The sequence below is a fragment of the Rhinolophus hipposideros genome, assembly GCF_964194185.1.
Source record: "Rhinolophus hipposideros genome assembly, chromosome: 17".
Classification (NCBI taxonomy): Eukaryota; Metazoa; Chordata; class Mammalia; order Chiroptera; family Rhinolophidae; genus Rhinolophus; species Rhinolophus hipposideros.
The window spans coordinates 48041967-48060814 of NC_138063.1; the positions used below are offsets into that span (position 1 = coordinate 48041967).

At 37.6% G+C, this 18848-nt stretch overlaps 1 protein-coding gene across 3 annotated transcripts in view; it reads right to left on the reverse strand.

Moving 5' to 3' along the window:
• Positions 1-1726: 1726 nt before the first annotated feature.
• L3MBTL4 (L3MBTL histone methyl-lysine binding protein 4) overlaps positions 1727-18848 on the reverse strand; it is a 460291-nt gene continuing 443169 nt past the window's right edge. For all 3 annotated transcript variants that reach the window (XM_081078814.1, XM_081078815.1, XM_081078813.1), the window contains one exon: positions 1727-4273. The gene's annotated coding sequence lies outside the window, so the exon portion shown is untranslated. The remainder of the gene's footprint in view (positions 4274-18848) is intronic.

Here is an 18848-nt window from a genome sequence, read left to right on the forward strand (position 1 = left end):
TGAACTTTTTGATATAGAAATTAGGGCTGAAAGAAAAGCATGATTAACATTTGTAAAACTATGTCCATGGGCTTTATTTTTATTCAATTCAATAAATTTGGTATTTCCGATAGTTAATTTGGAAAGGATTGGTTGATCAGAATACATAAGAACCTTTAGCCAGGCTTCATCCTTAGTTCTTCTTCCTGTGGTAAGTAAGCACAGGGATTAGGCTGAAGGTTGAGGGGGAAGTAGCCCCTCAGGCATTGAAGATGGAGAGCAGATCTGAGGTACATGCCTGCTCACACACTTAGGCCACTTGCAACAGACGTATCAGAAAGAGATTGCTTTAAACAAACTAAATTGACTTGCAACAAGCTCTCAGTTGTTTTAAGCTTGTTCCCAGCTTTGTGGGTCACCAGACCCACGCATGTTATCGCATCTTAGTTAGGCCCTCAGGGAAACAAGGCACAGAAGAGAGGTCTAAGGGAGTGTGAAATGCGAAAGGAATTGGGCCAAACAGAGAAGAGATCTTCAGATGATTGACCTAAGTTCAGATGTTACCACATTCCTTGTTTTGAGCTCATCAGAATAAAATCTCATGCCTCAAAAGACCTAGCTGAATGACCTCTAAGGTCTTAATCTATAATTCTGATATTCTGTCTCCCCTGGTACACTCACATTAGACTAGTGGGGCGATGACATTTGACAAGTCTTTGCAAATATAATATTGTAAGAATGCATATTTTTTAGCAGGTTGACTGGCTTTATATTTGTATTCCATGTATTTGTTTCCTCCTGTAATGCTTTAAAAATAATTCTTGGTGCTTCATGTAACTGTTCTGAATCTAGCCTGAGGTTTTAGAAAGAAAAAAAGCATGCCAACTCCCCACCTTCTTCTGTAGTTTTCAGACTTGCTCTTTGGGTATCCTCCAGAGGGAACAGATAGCCTTGGAATCAGTGGTGTGCTGCAGCTGCCTTGTACTGGCTAGGGAGAGCAGCTTTTGCATATCTCTTTCCAATTCCATTCAGTGATGAAACATTGGTAACTTGAAAACTGCAATGATTAGACTATCTACACCATGAAAATGGGCACAGACTACAGACCAGGGCTTTTTTCCCTGAAGCCAGTTGTTAAAGGTTTACCAGCATTTCACTGCTCAGAATCCTCTTAGCCCACAGTTCATTTCCTATAAGATAATGTTCCAAAGCCTAAGACAGGGTCCTCTCAGAGACTGCTCTGCTTGTGAAGTTGATGGAAAGTAATGATAATTACTGGAAATAATTTGACTGGAAAGTAATGACACCAATTGCTCACAGTGGCTTATGGGCCTTTGTGTTTTTCTTAGCAAGTGGCTGAGTGCTAAGCCTTTTCTTTTAATGTTAATATGAACACAGTTATACTTAATCATTATCTTAAAATAATTCTAACAAAAATGTGCCCTTTTGCTGAAATTCTTGATTCTCTCATATTGTAAAATATTCCTTCTTCCCTGCACCAAAGTATAATAATTCTTGCCAAACATGCTTTTGCTGTCAATCAAATAATAAAATATTTAATGAGTCTTTATCATATGTGAGACACAGTGATAGGCAATATGCTAGATACAGAGAATAATTGTAGAGCCTCAAATTATTATCTTTAAGAAGTATATAATTTAGAGAGGCAAGACATGCACACATGAGAAGTTATGTAAGAGAATTTCTATAACACTGTATAATTTGAATGTATCCAATAAGGGCAGCCTCAGTACATTGTTACATCACACACACACAAATACACACACACACACACACACTCACACATGTTAAAGATTCTTATTTTCTGAAGAGTGGGTGCCAGAAGACAAAGGCAGGAACTGCATCTTACATCATAAAGCAAAACATTCTAAAAATCCTCCATAAGTATTTTTTCTTTTTCCCCAAATTATTACTCCCATAACATCCATCTCTATCTCTCCTCCTCCCTTGCCTGCTCTGCCTTTCTTTATTCTTGTCTCTCAGGCCACTTGTTCTCCAGATATTCTTGAGAGTTTGGCAAAACAAACTCTCTTTTGGGAGATCTACCCTCTTCAGAAGGGAAAGAAGAAAGAGGTTGTAAATTCATATGATTTCATGTGCTTCTGTCATCAATAAAAGACAACGTGCATCATAAGGAGTATTTGCAATCAGACGTAAAGAGTTGAGAATTTTAAATTCAGAGGGAGATGAAAAGATTATTTTGAGGAGGCGACGGCTTTAAGGAGAGAGTAGTATAGAGTAGAAGGTCTCAAAATGAAGAGATAGGAGGTGGCACAATGAATGTAGTGCTTCTCCTAACTGTGTTGTTATCTGGCAAGTTGCTGAGTTAGGTTCATGATCACCCAGTGAAGAGAGCAGAGTCAGTCTTACCGGTGTATGCAGATAACAATCTCTTGCTTCATATCTTACCATTTACTTCCACCTCTTCAAAATGACCAAAATGTATGACTCGTTTTCTCTCCTCAAAGAGGAGGAGTTGTGTGTTTCATGTAGTCTGAGTAAAAGACAGATAGACTTTAAGTTAGTCTATCTATCCACCTCAGATATATGGATTCAAATGACGGCTCTAACTGCCAATGTATTTAGTGGAAGAGTTTTTCCATATAATTTTAAGGTGGCAACCTATTTGAAGAAGAAATAAGCATGCTTTTCCTTTGCTGCACACAGTGTTACTCGAACACATGAACCTCAACAGACAAGAGAGTGTGGCACAGCCGTGCTGTTCAGGTCACAAATGTGAGCTACCACTTTCGTTTTGTATTGTTGCACCAATCAACTAGAGAAATTTTTAGAACCGTTTTTCCTCTTCTTTTCAATGCAGACTCAAATGATTTAGGTATAAAGAGGCAATTCATCAGTAAAGTCTATTGTTAGCAAATTTGCATAGTTCCTGGCTTGAGAATCTTTAGCCTCCTCCTCCAGCCTGGCTAAATACAGAAATCTTGCTCCACCATTAGGAGTCATTATCAAGGCCCAAAGTTACCTCAGTGGTTCTCACACTTTCCCATGTCTCTGTGATGATAGAGCTGTTAGCCTGGGACACAGGGAGTCCAAAGTATCACGGAATCACAGTATGAAGTCGTTAAATTCACAGCAACCTCCTTTTCTTCATCTTCAGGCCTGAACATCTATAATAATCTAAATAGCTTCTTTCTTGCTAACAATCAACTAATAAGTATTCCCACTCTCTGACAGTATCAAAGGCATTTCAATTATTCAAGTGAATCTCATCAGGACTTCAGGAATATTTGGCTCATTTGGATTCTGGACAATTTTTTTTCCATCATCAGCAGCAGCTCCTCTGACCACATGACCTTGAGTGAGTTATTTAAAACCTTCCTGAGCCTCAGTTTTATCATCTCCTAATTGAGTTAAGTTTACATTCTATGTCTTCCCAGGCTGTTCTGAACATCCAGAATAGCTAATACATATGAAATCACTTGGACACTGGAAATCTTTATACAATATATTATTGACTTAGATCTTCTTCACTGATAAGAGAAAGGAGACCACAGGTAATTATGTGCTGGCCCCAGAGCTGGCATTAGAGTTCAATTCTCAGATACGTTTTGTAGCACTTTTACTTTGGTTAACAGGCAAAAGGCCTAGGGGTTTTGTTAAAAAGATTATTACATTTTATCCTGCTTTATAATATGTTGCCCTAAAATACAGGTAATATTTGGACATGGCATATTATCATGCTTTCTTTTACATAGATAAAATTTGGGAAAGAAACAGGGATAAACATTAATTGTATTCACTAGTATTTTTTTAAAAATGAAGCCCTATTGAAGCCCCGATCCATATGATCTACACATGATTAATTACAAGAAAGAATACCCCAAAAAAGAAACACACCATAAGAACAAACGAATTTTAAAATAACTCAAGTGGCCTGCAGCAAATCTTCTTAAGTTTTTCATTTCTTAAACAATTAATCAATAAGTTTTTGCAATTTGGATGTGGGTGGCTCTTCTCTTTCCTTTCTTTTTATTCTGCATCACATAAGGTTAAGGACTAAGGATGAAGCTAACAAAAGCAGAACTCTTCTTAGAGAACAGGTAGAGAGGGTGAGCCTGGGTGGGAACACCAGAACCATTATTATAAGGATGCTGGGGACACTCAGATGCTCAGAACTTTTGAATCATCTCAGGTGTAATGAGGCAGCAAGAATTCTCACTTGAATCACTTCAAGATTTAGATGTATCTGGGGCTGGAGTCCCGGAACAGGGTAGAACTGGTAAAAGCCTCTGAATGAAGAACCAAGAGAACCCTGAAAAAAACAACATAGAAAATATGTAAAAGACCAACAATCCCATTGCTTATAGGTAAAACTTACAACTTTTCCCAAATTCCTTTTTTTGCCTTTTCTTATATCGATCTGAAATATTACTAAATTGCAATATACAACTTTGATCCTACTTTTTTCTTACCTTAATATTGCATGAACTTAACTATATATAATATGGTTACTTAGTATTTTTTTACATAGATTCATCATTATTCATCATTCATCATTAGTCCTCTGTTGTATGTTGATATTATTATCCATATTTTCTATTATAAATAATTTTTATGCAAACACATTTGTGCAGAAGTCAGAAACCATATTTCTGATTATTAGGATGGATACATTCTTAGAAGGACATGCACATTTTCAAAATTTGTTACATATTCCTTTTATTCTTTCAGTGAATCCTGGTCTATGACAGTCCATCCCAGACTCTGTGGCTATCGAGGAAAGAGAAAGGACTGGCCAGAACCCTCAGGGAGCTCATATGCTCACAGGGAAGAGAGAAAGATAAGAAGTGCTTATAATATGGCTCCTCGTGTGCCTAGACATGGGAAGTTCCTGGTGCTGTCAGACAATATAGCTAGAATTCTTAACCCTGCCATTTGGGGCCAGAAGGCTTGCTGAATGAGATTTCTCAGCTGAGCCCTGAGGATGGTAAGAATTATCTGGGAGCACTGGGTTGTGGGAGAAGACAGAGCATTTTGGCAGTGGAAATGGGATGTACAAAAATTTTTGGAGAGAGTACAGGTGCAAGAAAGTTACTGAAAATTACTGAAATAAACACAATAATGCTTAATTATAAGGTATCAAAGTCAGAAATTTGTAGACACTAGCAAGGCCGTATTATAAGAATCTTCTAAGGTATTTGAGGACTTTGGTCATTTCTTGGGGATAATGAAGAGCCATTGAAATGTCTTCATTAGGAGAGGTAAGTGATCAAATCTGCATTGTATAAAAGACATTTAGGCTGCCAAGTGGAGAGCATATAGAAGGTGAGAGGAGGCCAGAGTCTGGGAGGATGTAAAAGTAATCTAGTTGAGAAAAATTGTCATTTAAACAGGGGAGTGGAAGCGATGGTGGATGGGATCAATTCCCAGGTTACGAGGGAGTAAAATCAACAGGATTCAGTCACTGATTAGACACAGGGAAAGTGGACGAGTGCAGAGCAGATGAAAGTTCCTGAGTTTGTCTGATGTGTATGACTGGGTGGAGGGATGGTGGTGGTGCCATCTAGGCAGAAAGAGTATGCAGAGAAGGATCTGGCTGGAGGTGTACAGTGAGCAGAGACTGAGTGCCATCAGTTTAGTGTTAAGTATCCTGAATTTCAAGAGGAAATCAAGTAGAAGCAAAGTGAGCTCTCATATCTATAGATTTAGAAGAAATATAGGTTGAAAACAACATATTCATGAGTCATTGCTCTACACTGAAATGGAGTGAGGAGCAGGCCCGGTTGGGGATAGGTAAAAGGGGAAGGGATTAAGAAGTACAAATTGGTTGTTACACAGTAGTCATGGGGATGTAGGGTATAACATAAAAAATACTGTCAATAATGTTGTAATAACTATGTATGGTGTCAGACAGGGACTAGATTTATTGGGGTGACAGATAGGAGAGGGTTGCAAGCTGGGTGAAAAAGGTGAAGGCATTAAAAATTACAAATTGGTAGTTATAAAATATTCATGGGGATGTAAAGTAAAGCATAGGGGATATATTCAACGATATGGTAACAGCTATGTATAGTGACAGGTGGATATTAGATTAGTTAGGGGGATCACTTCTTAAATTATATAAATGTCTAACCACTATGCTGTAAACCTAAAATTAATATAAAATAATTTTGAATGTCAACTATAATTGAAAAATTTTAAAAGTGGGGAAAAAGGTGAAGGGGTGTAAGAGGTTCAAATTTCCAGGTATAAAACAAATAAGTCATGGGGATGTAATGCATAGAACAGAGAATATAGTCAATAATATTGTGACAGCCTGGTACATTGTCAGATGGTTGCTGGACTTATCATGGTGATCACCTTTTTAGGTACATAAATGTTGAATAATTACGGTGCATACCTAACTAATATAATATTTTATGTTAGCTATATTTTAATAAATATCTATTAAAAAAATAAGAAGAACACTACTTGAAGACGCCTCTCAGGCTCAGAAAACCAGCTTTCCCCTGGCAAGAAGAAACCTTACTTAGATCCCATGGCTGAAAACTATTGCAGCTTTGGCTCTCACACTGCCCAGTGCCAACAGATGTCAGCCTGGAGGAAGCATGAGAGTGTGTTGTGGAAAAGGCAGGTCAGCTTTTTGGAGCACAGACCTGGCAGGCTTGGGGGTTCAGATGCCACATACTCTTTAAAGCCACAAGGCCGTGCATCTTAGATCTGACAGTGTGTTCAGCCCTTCAAAGACAAAGTTGGCTGCTCTTGGCTTTCTGACTTTAATGCTGTGTGGGACAGCAGTCTGCAGACATGCAGTTCTCAAAGCCAGGAGTCAGAGCCTCAGCCATAGCTTATTGTGGTGGGAGGGAAACGGATGGTGATGGGTGTCAATGCAGTTGCTACCATGAAATCCTGGGACACTATTGTTCACAGAGGCATCCGGGACATTTCTGCCCACTTGTCATTCATTCGTTTTGAAATTGTGAATTGCGCATCATCCCTGTACAATTCATTGTTGCTGCTGCGGAGCTTGACATGGCTTGATCTGGGAAAGTAATTTGCAGAGACTGTGTTGGGAAGAACCATCAGAGGAGAGGCTCATGAAAGGAATTTACTCAGGTGTGCAGGGGGCTGAAACAAGGCTCATGCCTGGTCACCTGAAAATGGTCATCATTACTCAGAAAACCCAGCACCATACCTGGTATATCCTAAACACAGGAATAGACCTGGATATTATTTCTGAAACCAAACACTGTATTAATAATCGGTGTGCACTTTCTGACCCTCTAATAGCATGAGGGTTTGGACCACCTCAGAGTGATCTTACTGGGTGAAGCTGGGAGTATTGTGTGACAGATGTGTCTTGATGAGGTTACTCTGTGCAACGCTGACTGACTCTATTGGGGTTTGTTAGCAAACACCTGGGTGCGATCATTAGAAAAACATTTGAAAATCAGAATGAGGGTTGGTGGCAAATTTGGCTATTTTTTTCTCCAGGGTTTTTTTCCAGAACCTCTTTGTTGCTATGCTACTAGCATAGGGATTAAACAGTGTGGCCTGTATGACTAGAATGTCTGGATTCAGATCCCACTTGCTACCTGTATGACCTTGAGCAGATGAAATAAACTTCCTATGCCAGTTTTTCCATCTGTGAAATGAGGCTAGAAAAGCACCTACTGTGCAGAGTTGCTGTGAGAATTACGGAAATCGGTGATTGAAAAGTGCTATGTTATTATTATTTTAAGCAGCAGCAGCAGCAGCAGCAGCTACCAAGTCTACTGCTCCTTCTGGATGACCCTATGAAACTCCCGGAGGTCACATGTCTGCTTTTTGGTCTGTGCATCAACATAGCCAGACCTTTCCAGAGAACTCTCTCTGTCTCCAGATCCCCAGGCCTGAGGCAGATGGTGGCTGTGTTCTGTGACAGGGACTTTGCTATTTTTGTTTTCCTGAAGGGACAGTGGCTGCTGGGTTGCCCTCACCGCAGTGCAGTGATGATGCTCAGCTCCAAGAAGGAAGGACCTGCTGGCTGAGCAAAGGACTTCAGTATTCAAGGGAGAAGATTTGCCAGCTTTTTATTTGCATGAGAAGGGAGCTGAGAGGAGAGGGAAGAGGGGAAGAGAAGGAACTCTGGTTTTCTTCTTTCACCTTTTCAGTGTTGGCCTCACTGTCCCGTGCCTGGTCTGACAAGGCTACATTTCAGCTATGCACATTTGGTTCACATAACTTTAAACAAGTATTTCATAAGGAACAAGGGGACTTTGTCCTTTTTGTCACCTGTTCTTCCCCTCCCATCATGGAAGCTGGGAGGTGGACAAGATATAGAGAAAAGAGCATTGTTCTTAAACCTATCTCACAGCTCAAAGACTGAGAAGGAAAAAAATAGAAAGGAAAGCAGGAATTATTGCCTTCTTTGTTTTCTCTTTAAACATATAAAAGAATAAGGGGGGAGGGGGACTCTAGAAGAGGGTAAACGGGGTCTAACATATGGTGATGGTAAGAGAACTGACTCTGGGTGGTGAACACACAATGTGGGATATAATGTGTTACAGAATTGTACACCTGAAATCTACGTAACTTTACTAACAATTGTCACCCCAATAAACTTTAATTAAAAAAATAAAAATAAAAGAAATCCTGAAACCTTGGTCCATATGACACCACATGATTTCTTCTTTCCCACATGGAAATATTTTAAAGAAAAAAATCTGCGTTGACATCTTTGGGTTTTTACAATTTCCATAGCAGTGAACTGTTGTCATTCTTGGAAATAAGAAGAGCAGGACCCAGGCAGTTAATTTGCCTAATTCTGCCTTTTCAAGGGTTACTGCGTAAAGTTCTTGGCTCTATGTCCGAAGTGATAGCTGTCCAATAGAACTTTCCACAAAGATGGAAGTGTGTCCATAAAACATGCTGAGTACATGGCAGCCACTAGCCGTGTGTGGTTATTGAGCACTGAAAGTGTGGCTACTATAACTGAGAAACTGAGTTATTTAAATTTAACTAATTTTAACTAATTTAAACTAATTTTAAAATTTTAACTAAATTTAAATAGCCACTGCACTGGAAGGTACTAGAGACACACATCAAAACAAGTTACAAGTGGCGTCCACAAATGTTGATTGAATGCATCATCCACATAAGAGGGGAAAAGGAAGACGTGAAAGGTCTGAAAGTCCAGAGGACCAATTTTCTTCTTCCACAGCAGCCATTTATGTGGCAGCTATGCATTTTGAATATTGGTGGTGACCATATTTGCTTCATTTTTCCACTGTGAGAATAGAGGTCTACTTTCTTAAAGAGGAACGAGGTCAAGACCACATTAGAACACAAAAGTATATTATGAGTATCTCCAAAGCTAGATAATATTTCTACCTAGAAGCCCTTCCTTCAGGTCCCAAATCACAGGATAGGGTAATTAATTTCCTCCTAGGATTCTGAAGATGACGCCTGGGCTTGTTCAGACCTCAGACAAATGAGATCGCCCTTGAGTCCTAAGAGACAGAGTATTAGGAAAGAACACTAGAGTGGTCATAGGCTATTGTTAGTGGTCAGTGTAGTCCAGAAGGTGACACAATAAGGGCTTTTGTGGCCAGGCCCTGGTAGGGTCCTTTGGAGGAGCAAAAGTCTCAGTAGTTGTCCTGAGTCAAAAGACCAAAACAAAAAGGGAAGCCTTGAGGAGAAAAGAGAGGATAGCAGAAGATAAAAATGAGCCCCAGGGAAACCAAGTTCTGAAGAGAAATGTGCAGATGGCCAAGAGCAGGGCAGCAACTGCAGCAAGGACTTCTCTAAAGTCAGGGGTAGCAGGTACTTATGACATAATGATAGAGTGTTAAGTAAATGCAGAGCAGAGTCAGAGAGCCCCTAAAACCATTAAGCAAGAACAGGGTCAGATCCAAGGAGAGTAAGGGTAAGTACTTCGACTTGGGCACCAGAAGAATGTATTCCTACTGAGAAGGGACTGGCTATTAATAATCATACTTGAATACTTACTATGTGTTGAGGATGTTGCATGTATTATTAAGACTATAAGACAGATAATATTTTCATTTTATGAATAAATAAGCTGAGACTTAGAGTGATTGAGATTTAATATTCTCCTGGCTTTTGTCAGACTCAGCTGCCTACTCCTTCTCAGCCTTCCTTTTGAAATCATTCTTCTCTACAGGATCTGTGAATGTTGGAATTCCAGGGTCGCCTTCTCTTTTCTTCCTCAACTCACGCAGCACAGTATTACTACTCTCTGCAAACTTCATTATTTTCTCTCCAGCCTGAATCTCTCCTAGTCAGGGATTGGCAAAATTAACCAAAAGACTGGACAAGGAAGCAATTCATTGACATTAACATAAACCTTTCTAATTTATTAATTAGAAAGGCAGGAGAACAGATAATGATGCATAGAGCTGCTCTTAATTTAACCAAGAGAATAACTAAACCACTAATTGACCCAATAAAGAACACGGGAGAAAACGTAAAATTAAAAATGAGGAATTATTTCAAGGGACCATTTTGCTTAAAGCTATGTTGACACTTCTGAAAACCTAAGTGAAAAATAAAAATTTCTAAGAAAATATTTATTATCAAATTTCATGCCACAAGAGACTCTATAACTGGGGTTACCAAACTTAGCAAATAGTAAAACAGGGTCCTGGTTAAATTTGAATATCACATAAATAAGATTTTTTTAGTATGTTCCATGCAATATTTGGGATATACTTATACTAAAAAATTATTGGCTGTTCTCTGAAATTCAAATTTAACTAGATGTCCTGCATTTTATCTGGAAGCTCTTCTAAAACAGGTAAGTTACCGTGGAGAAGCATAACGAACTTGTCAAAGACTAAAAAAAGTATCAAGCTAAGATGTTTCCAGGTGAATTATATGAATCAAATTCAAGGGATATTTTAAATTCTACTTAAACTATTCCAAAGCATAAAAAAGAGTAACAGTTCCTAAAGTATTTTTATAAAGTAGTAACACACTGAAATGAAACCTGATAATGACAGTAAAAAAATGATGGGCAAATTTGTTAGGAATATCCATAACAAAACTTTAACAGTAATGTTAACAGATATTAACTGCATTGATATTTGCAGTTAATTGGGGGAATGATATTTTGCAGTTAATTGGGGGAATGATATTTTTCTTCAAAATTGAGACTGTGAAATAAAAAAGTAACTGAAGAAAATTATCAAAAGTGATTTTACCAAGTTTTCTATATATTTCCTCCGTTTTAATATGCCTATTTCAATTATGCACATAATTCTTAGCTATAAGTCATCTATATAAGATGTTACTTCCCAAAATGATCACAAATTAAAACTCATTTTGAAAATACTAGTCAATGCAATTAGATAAGAGAAAACAATGAGGCATCAACATAGAAGACAAAATTATTACCATTTTCATACAATGTAGTTGTTTACACAGAAAATGCAAAAGAATCAATTGGGAGAAATTCCATTAGCAACAAATTGGGTAGACTGGTTTCAAAATTAATATCCACATTTAGTAGCATTTCAATAAACAAACATTATTTAGCTGTAGAATGTAATAAGGTAAACTATTGCATTTATAATAGTATAAGAAATAGAACAACTAGGTATAAACTTAATAAGAAATGTATAAAACCTAGATATTTTTAAAAAACTGTAACATTTTCTTGAAGAACATAAAAAAATAAAATTAAATATGTGAAAAGACCTATTATATTCTTCTTAGGAAGATTCAATTCTGTAAATACATCAGTTTTCTCTAATCCATAAATCCAATGTCATCCTCATCAAAATACCAACAGTAACTTTAATAACTTAGCAACATATTATTAAAATTATCTGGAAACATGTACTTGTGGAAACCACATATATTCCTCTGTATGCCCAACAATTTGGGAGAAGATACACAAGAAACTGTTTACTATGTTTACCTCTAGACAGCAGAAGTGAGGGGTGAGGAGTTGAGCCAGAGACTTAGTTTTTCTTTTATAACCATCTATACTATTTTAATTTTTCAGTAGGTGCACATATGACTTATATGATAGTTGTTTATTTAAAAAAGAACATTTCCCATTACCTAGAGTAATGGCTGCTAACCCTCACTGTTCATTAGAATCACTCAGGGAGCTTTACCAAAAGACCAGTGCTCAGACTTCATCTCCATATTCGGATTCAATTGGTCTCCGGTAGGACTCTGGCACTGGTATTTCTTGAAAAACTCCCAGTACTCCTTGTGCAGCCAGGGCTGACAGCCACTGCTGCCCTGCTGTGTAGTATCTCATGGCTGTGAGTTTCAAACTTGTGGTCACAACCCATTGGACATGAAATCAATTAATGAGTTGAGATCAGCATTAAAAAAAAAATACAGTTGAGCAGAAAAGTGTGTGTGTGTGTGTGCGTGTGTGTACATACTAAGTTGTGATCTAAGGCATATCTCTTCTGTGGGATGTAACAAAAAAAGTCAGAAAGCTAGTGCCTTATGAGACAAACATTTCAGACCTAAACACTTTATCAGAATTTGTGTGAATTAGTAAAGGCTTTTCACAGTTGAAAAATTATGCTGTAATCCTGTGTTTAATTCAGTTACTTAGTCATTCAGTCATTCATTTCAATTCAAAGATCAAAAATGCCATATTAATTACTTGTGCTTATATGATGAGCACAGTGTTTGACCTAAGTGGATGCTCAATAAATATATAATGAATGCAAGAATGCATGAATGATTCATCGGTAAGTAAGGCTTTGCCTAGCTTTTTCTAGAGTTATTTTTATAAACTATTTTTTCTCTTTTCCCACTCCTAAGCTCTTAATTAAATAATAACTCTGGCTAAAATAAATCAAGAATATTTGGGTAGACATCCCAAAGTCAATGTAACAACCACAGCAAGACTTTATTTGCTGACATACTCTTCCAAGTGAGGATGACGTTTGGTTTGGGTTAAGCTATACTGATTCTGGTCACATTCAAGTTATCTAAGATCACATTGTCCTGGGTCCCTTGCCATGACATAAGATACTCATAAAAGATAGAACCAGGAAGAATTTGGCTGTTGTGGGTTAGCTTTAGTCAAAGCAAGTTATGTCATTGACAATTCCCAAATTGAAAGTAAGGTCTTCAGAAAAAAGCAAAAAAAAAAAAAAAACCAAAAAAACAAAAACAAAAACAAAACAAAACAAAAACAAAAACAGAAAACATGTCAATTCTCTATACAACTAACTTTATATAATTGAGCAATTTTATTAAGTTAACATAGTCTAAGCCCTGGGAAGGTGCTGAGGACATATAAGAAAGTATTCAAGTTGCTTAAACCATGCGATATTAATTAGAAGTAAGAAAGAAATTCAGATTGAGCAGAAACAAAATGAAATGGGCCAAATAGAAAAGTCCTCAAACCAAATAGCTAGGCACATGGGGCATCAAACATAGGAAATACAATAGAAGATTCAGGTAACATCCTGAAGCCTGAAAAATGGATTCTAATTTGTCTAACTTCTCTTCATTAGGTGCTTGTTTTGTGTAACAGTTCACAAATCATTAACAAAATAGCAGTCCCTGGGAAGTCTCTTCATGTTGGTCCTAGCATTATCATGCTGGCGGGTCAGATCTTCGCTGCATGACTCAGTGTCTTTCTGGGCTGTTTCCACCTCGTGTCCCACAGATCACACTTTATCGAGAGTTGACAGGGCCAGAGAGTGAATATATCTACTGCATCATTAACTTTCAGCAGAAATAAGCCACAGGACAGAGCGACAACAGCTGGCTTCTAAAGAACTATTCAGAGATAATGAGAGGACTTTCTAAGAAAGCAAACAGCTGTGAAGATACATGGGGATGAAGATTAGAAGAAAGACAAAATTAATAGTAGAGGCAAAACTTGAAATTTTCAGTTAAAAACCTATGGAAACAGGCTAAAAGAAGGGGCATTTCGTCCAGAAAAGAGAAGACTAAGGGATGACTTCAGTAGGGTCTTCAAAAATACATGAAAAATGATTTTATAGGAACAGGAGACACCAGATCTTTTATATCTTATGCAGAAGTTTGAATGATTGTGCTAGGTCTGAAAAAGTACATCATTTTTTCTTCTTTATTTAATAAATATTTATTGAGTGCCTCTTTTACACCATCTAGCTATTAAACACTAAGTTCTATTTATCTAGGCACTGTGCAAACACTGAAAGGAGAAGAAAATTTTAGAAGACATAATCTTTCTTTTTAAAGGACAATCTTGAATGAGTCCTGAAGAGGTTGTATAATTGCTTTTACTAGGGGTTTTTGGAAATGTGTTAATGAAGAGTATAATCACATGACCCTGTAATTCAAGTTATGTTCTATTTATCTATTACTTTATTTTCAGATCTTCCTCAAGGTAGAGAAAGCTATGAAGTTGCTTCTGAAGATCAGTGTGTGTGAGGATTTATTATCTGTAGAGAAATAGAAAATGAAGGCAAAACAACCTTGTGTGGGAACAAATATTTTTTACCAGCTTAACGCTAGTAAAAAAATGGAGTGCATAACTTTGAATTTAAGATTTTTAAATCAGTGAGTTCTTTATATCTTTATTGTTTCCTCCTGAAGGCAAATATTGCGATCGTCTTCACAGAATATAGATTGAATTGTGAAATAAGTTTCTGTCAGCCCAAGTCTACTAAGAGTGATCACAAATTCCAAATGACTCTTCAAGTTTCAATCAGCTACCGAGCCATTCAAAGTTCAGGAATAGTAACCTGATCCAAGTTCAGATTTTTGACAAGCTTTCATGGACTTCTCAATTAATAGAATTTACTCAGAGCTCAACAAATAAACAAACAAACGAATAAACATCACTTTTTCTAAAATCGTGTATCCTTTAAGGCTAATCCATTTTCAAATTAACACTAAAGTGATTAATTTAAATTTTTTGCCCTTTGGGGCATCTAAATTAGTTGTAACACAAGACCTACCCTAGGTAATTAATGTTGAGTCACACAAAAGATCAAGTAATTCCACCTTTTTATCAGACATGTTTCATCAAGATGTTGCGCCTTTTAGTTCAGTATGGCACTTGCAAATCACATTATTAACCTTTAGCTACCCTACTGGAGGGCTGCAAAAATTATTAGACAATTTTTTGGGGGTGGCAGGATTACCAAGCAAAGCAATGGGAAAAATAGTTATATTTAAAATTCTTATGTATGCATAATAAATATTAGAACACTACTGAGCTAATATTAATGCCTGTATTTAAAGCTTGTCAGTATTTAAAATTACCTGCCTGATGACAATTTTACTTAATCACATTAGAAGTATCTCTGATTACTTTGGGTTAATTGCTACTTAGAATTTGGGAAGGGGGGGGCGAAAGTCCAGAAATTTCCAGATAACAGATTACTTGATTGTTAACATCCAAATGGCACTCATAATAATGTTTCTTCTGTTGAGTCAGGCAGGTAGCAATGGGTACTGAGAGGCGTCTCTGTGTAGAGGATTATTCCAGATCCTGTGAGGAGACATTAGAACACCTCTGCAGTTTACAAAGGCAGAGCAAGAACGATCTAGAAAGAACTGCAGTAACACCTGCATCTGTGCAGGTATGTGTCATGTGAATCACACCTAAATTCCAGGAGATTCTCAGCGGTCCCATCTGACCATATTATCTGTGAGATCTATGGATTGGCAAGATTGTATTTCCATTACCTGAGACCCTAGACTTTTCTCCATTTATTTTTTCTGATTCATCTTCATATTTTTATGCTTGTGGTTCATTCTCTGTCTCTACCCACTTGAATTTAAGCTCCACAAAAGAAGAGATTTTTATTTATTTATCCACAGATGCGTTTCAAATGCCCATAATGCCCGGCACATACTAGGCTCTCAGTATTATTTGTTGAATGAATAGATTTAATGATTTTCAAAATGGACAGAGATGAGGACATTGGCAAATGAATTTGGTGGTTCATTCGAAGAAAATTTCCAAATCAATATGGATGTGTACCTGTGATATTTTTCCTTCTACTTTTAGACTTAACATTGCTAAACTAAAAGACACTGGGGTGAATCTCTTTGAAGACCCAGGAAGAATAACCATAGGTTTCAAACTAATTGTTACAAGGGCTTATGAAGAACAAATCTATTCTTTAAAAAAAATAAAAAATAAAAAAGGGGGGAAAAGTGAGCTGTTTGTTCTGGAGGGTAACTTTGCAAATTAGTTAAAAATGAAAGAAAAAAAATCCATCACCAACACCAACTATATGACTGTGTTTTCCTTTAATAAACTAATTTTTGACTGGATTAACTTTTTTTGTTGGAGAGGCCAAGACAAATTAAATTTGAATTGCTTCTTCTTGGAAAGAACACAACTAGTCAGAAGAAAATCTTCACTGCCTTCAGAAGCAAACTATCGGAGCAGTTCTTAGGCTCAAATTTATAGAGAAACAACTGCTTTCATGGACACATATGCCACACATACCCTACCCATTCACACAACTAGCTAATGAAGCAACTCATGTATCTTTGGGAATTGATCCTGTAAATCCACTTTTTATTTCTTTATTTTTGAAAAATGAAACTGAGCCAATACTAACCAGTAGTTCTTGGTATTATTTTATTACTAAAAGACCTTTGAGGGTCCAGCATTTCACAGTAAAATACAGGTTTCTGCATTTCAAAACAGTCCCCATGGGTATTTAATACAATTGCTATCAGGTACAGTTCAAAAATTGTGAAAATCCCTTGTGGAAACATCTGGGTTTACCCTGGGATTTCTCAGCACTTTGTGTTCTTCATGCATCAATTTGCCTTGATGCCTAGACTCCTCAAACAAAAGGAGCACAATCTAATCTTAAATTGAAGTAACTGTGAGATTGATGGGTGTTGCCTTATAGGTAAAACCCGCACACAGCTAGTCTGATCCCTTGAAATACAACCATTTGGAGGAAAACCTCCCAATATTTTAAACTCAAAGCCTCATTTCTCAAAATGTTTGCTTTCCATTCCCTATTTAATGGTGGTCCTTACTTTTTTTTTTTTTAACCCCACAACCGTTTCGTCTAATTTTTTTCCATTTCTGTGTCATTCCTGTGGCCACAATCAGCAGAGTGTTTAGGCTATTGAAGCTATTAGGCTATTGCCCCTTAATGTTCTGCAGTCCCCAAGGGAGGGATGATGCATGCTGTCAGCGTGCCTAGAGTCCTCTGCTCTCATCACTAAGAACTAAGTCTTCACAGCTGCCTTTAGGGCCCTCTGGACTTCCCTGCGCATCCCAGCCCAGGCATTCGGGTATCTGGGCATCTGGGCATCTGGGCATCTGGACATGCAGGCACTGGGGAATCTGAGCATCCAGACATTCAGGTACGCAGGCATTCAGGTATCTGGGCATTCGGGCATCCAGGAATTCGGCAGTGGCAGCTGGGCTGTGTTTTATTGCTCACTGGATTCAAAATCCATCACCTGCCTGAAAGGGATTTAGGATGCAAAGACTAGGAAGCAGGTAATCTTATTACTATGCAAAAGATCTGGCTGCTTGCCTCCTGAAAGCCGAAACTTGAGAGGCAAGGTTGGTGGAAAGTAAAGCAGGTTTATTCCAAACTGCCAGCATTAAGGGAAGACAGTAAACTCTTCGTCACAAAGACAGCCTTCCCTTTTTTCAGTACTGCCGAAAGATTTTATAGGCATGCAAGGAGAACGAAAGAAATGAGAAGTTGGTCAGGCAACCCCAGGAAAAAGGCACTTCCCAGAGACTGACTAGGCATACATTTGGTCCGAAGTAAACAGAACCATTGAAACTGGTATGCATAGTAAATGTATGGAATAGAGTCATTAAGGTTTGGTGGGAGAGTAGAGCAGCAAAGAGAAGACTTTTGAAAAGTCCCAAGCCAAACCATACAGTCCGGAGGTTTAAATCTCAAAATAGAAGATATAGGGTCACCATTACAATCTCACTGAAAATCAAGTTGTGATCACCAATTCACCCAATGGCTTAGTCAGCAAATTTACTCATTTAACTGAGTTTATCTGACCGGTTTTCCTTTTGTCTTCACAGCAGCATTTTAAGTTTGGTTGTTCCAGCTCCCTGCTGTAGCTAGAAACTGAAAGACAGAGAGAGTATAGCAATCATATATTTTTGAAGAACTATTTCTTGTCAATATAGTATTCATTAATATATTTATTCATAGAAATAATATATTTATAAGGATTCTGAATATTCAAGGATCTATTAACAAATAGCTTCCTCATACATATATTTATAAGGAGAATAAGTTTTTAAGAAGAACTTATAAGAAAAATCATTCATGAAGAATATGTGTTTGAATATTAAGAATATAGTCTTAGGAACATTTCACATTCAAGAATATATTTTTCAGCCCTGGGAGTTGCAGAGATAAATTGAATATTCTTTAAATGATATGAAGCAAAACGTAATGCAATCAGAATTCAACGCTGCAAAAGGAAATGAATAAATGTGGCAAGTTGGTCTTTTCCTGGGTGATTAGCTTCTGGGTCAAGAACCTTATCAGGCACAGGACTCAGGATTCAAGCCCGGGCCTCACTCCAAAGCCCAAGAACTTTCCCCTACACTTCCCTGCCTCTAACCTATACTAAACAGATGGAGATTCCATAGTCAAAAGGGGACTTGACAGCAAAATCCCAGAGATGTGTGAGAGTCAGCTCAGCAAAGGAAAGATGTAGCAATGCAGAGCCCCAGGTTAATAAGGAGCCGGTCTCCGGCATCATCACTCTTGGAATCCGTTTAGGATGTGGGTGGTACAAGGTCAGGACCAAACCACAAAGGGAAAAAACATGTTCCGAGCTGACTGAAGGTAGATTTTACTTGGAATGTCTGTGGGTTGTTGAGAGAAATTTATTTTTCCAAAAATTATCTGAAATTACAGGCATTCAAAGATTACGGTCTCAGAAGT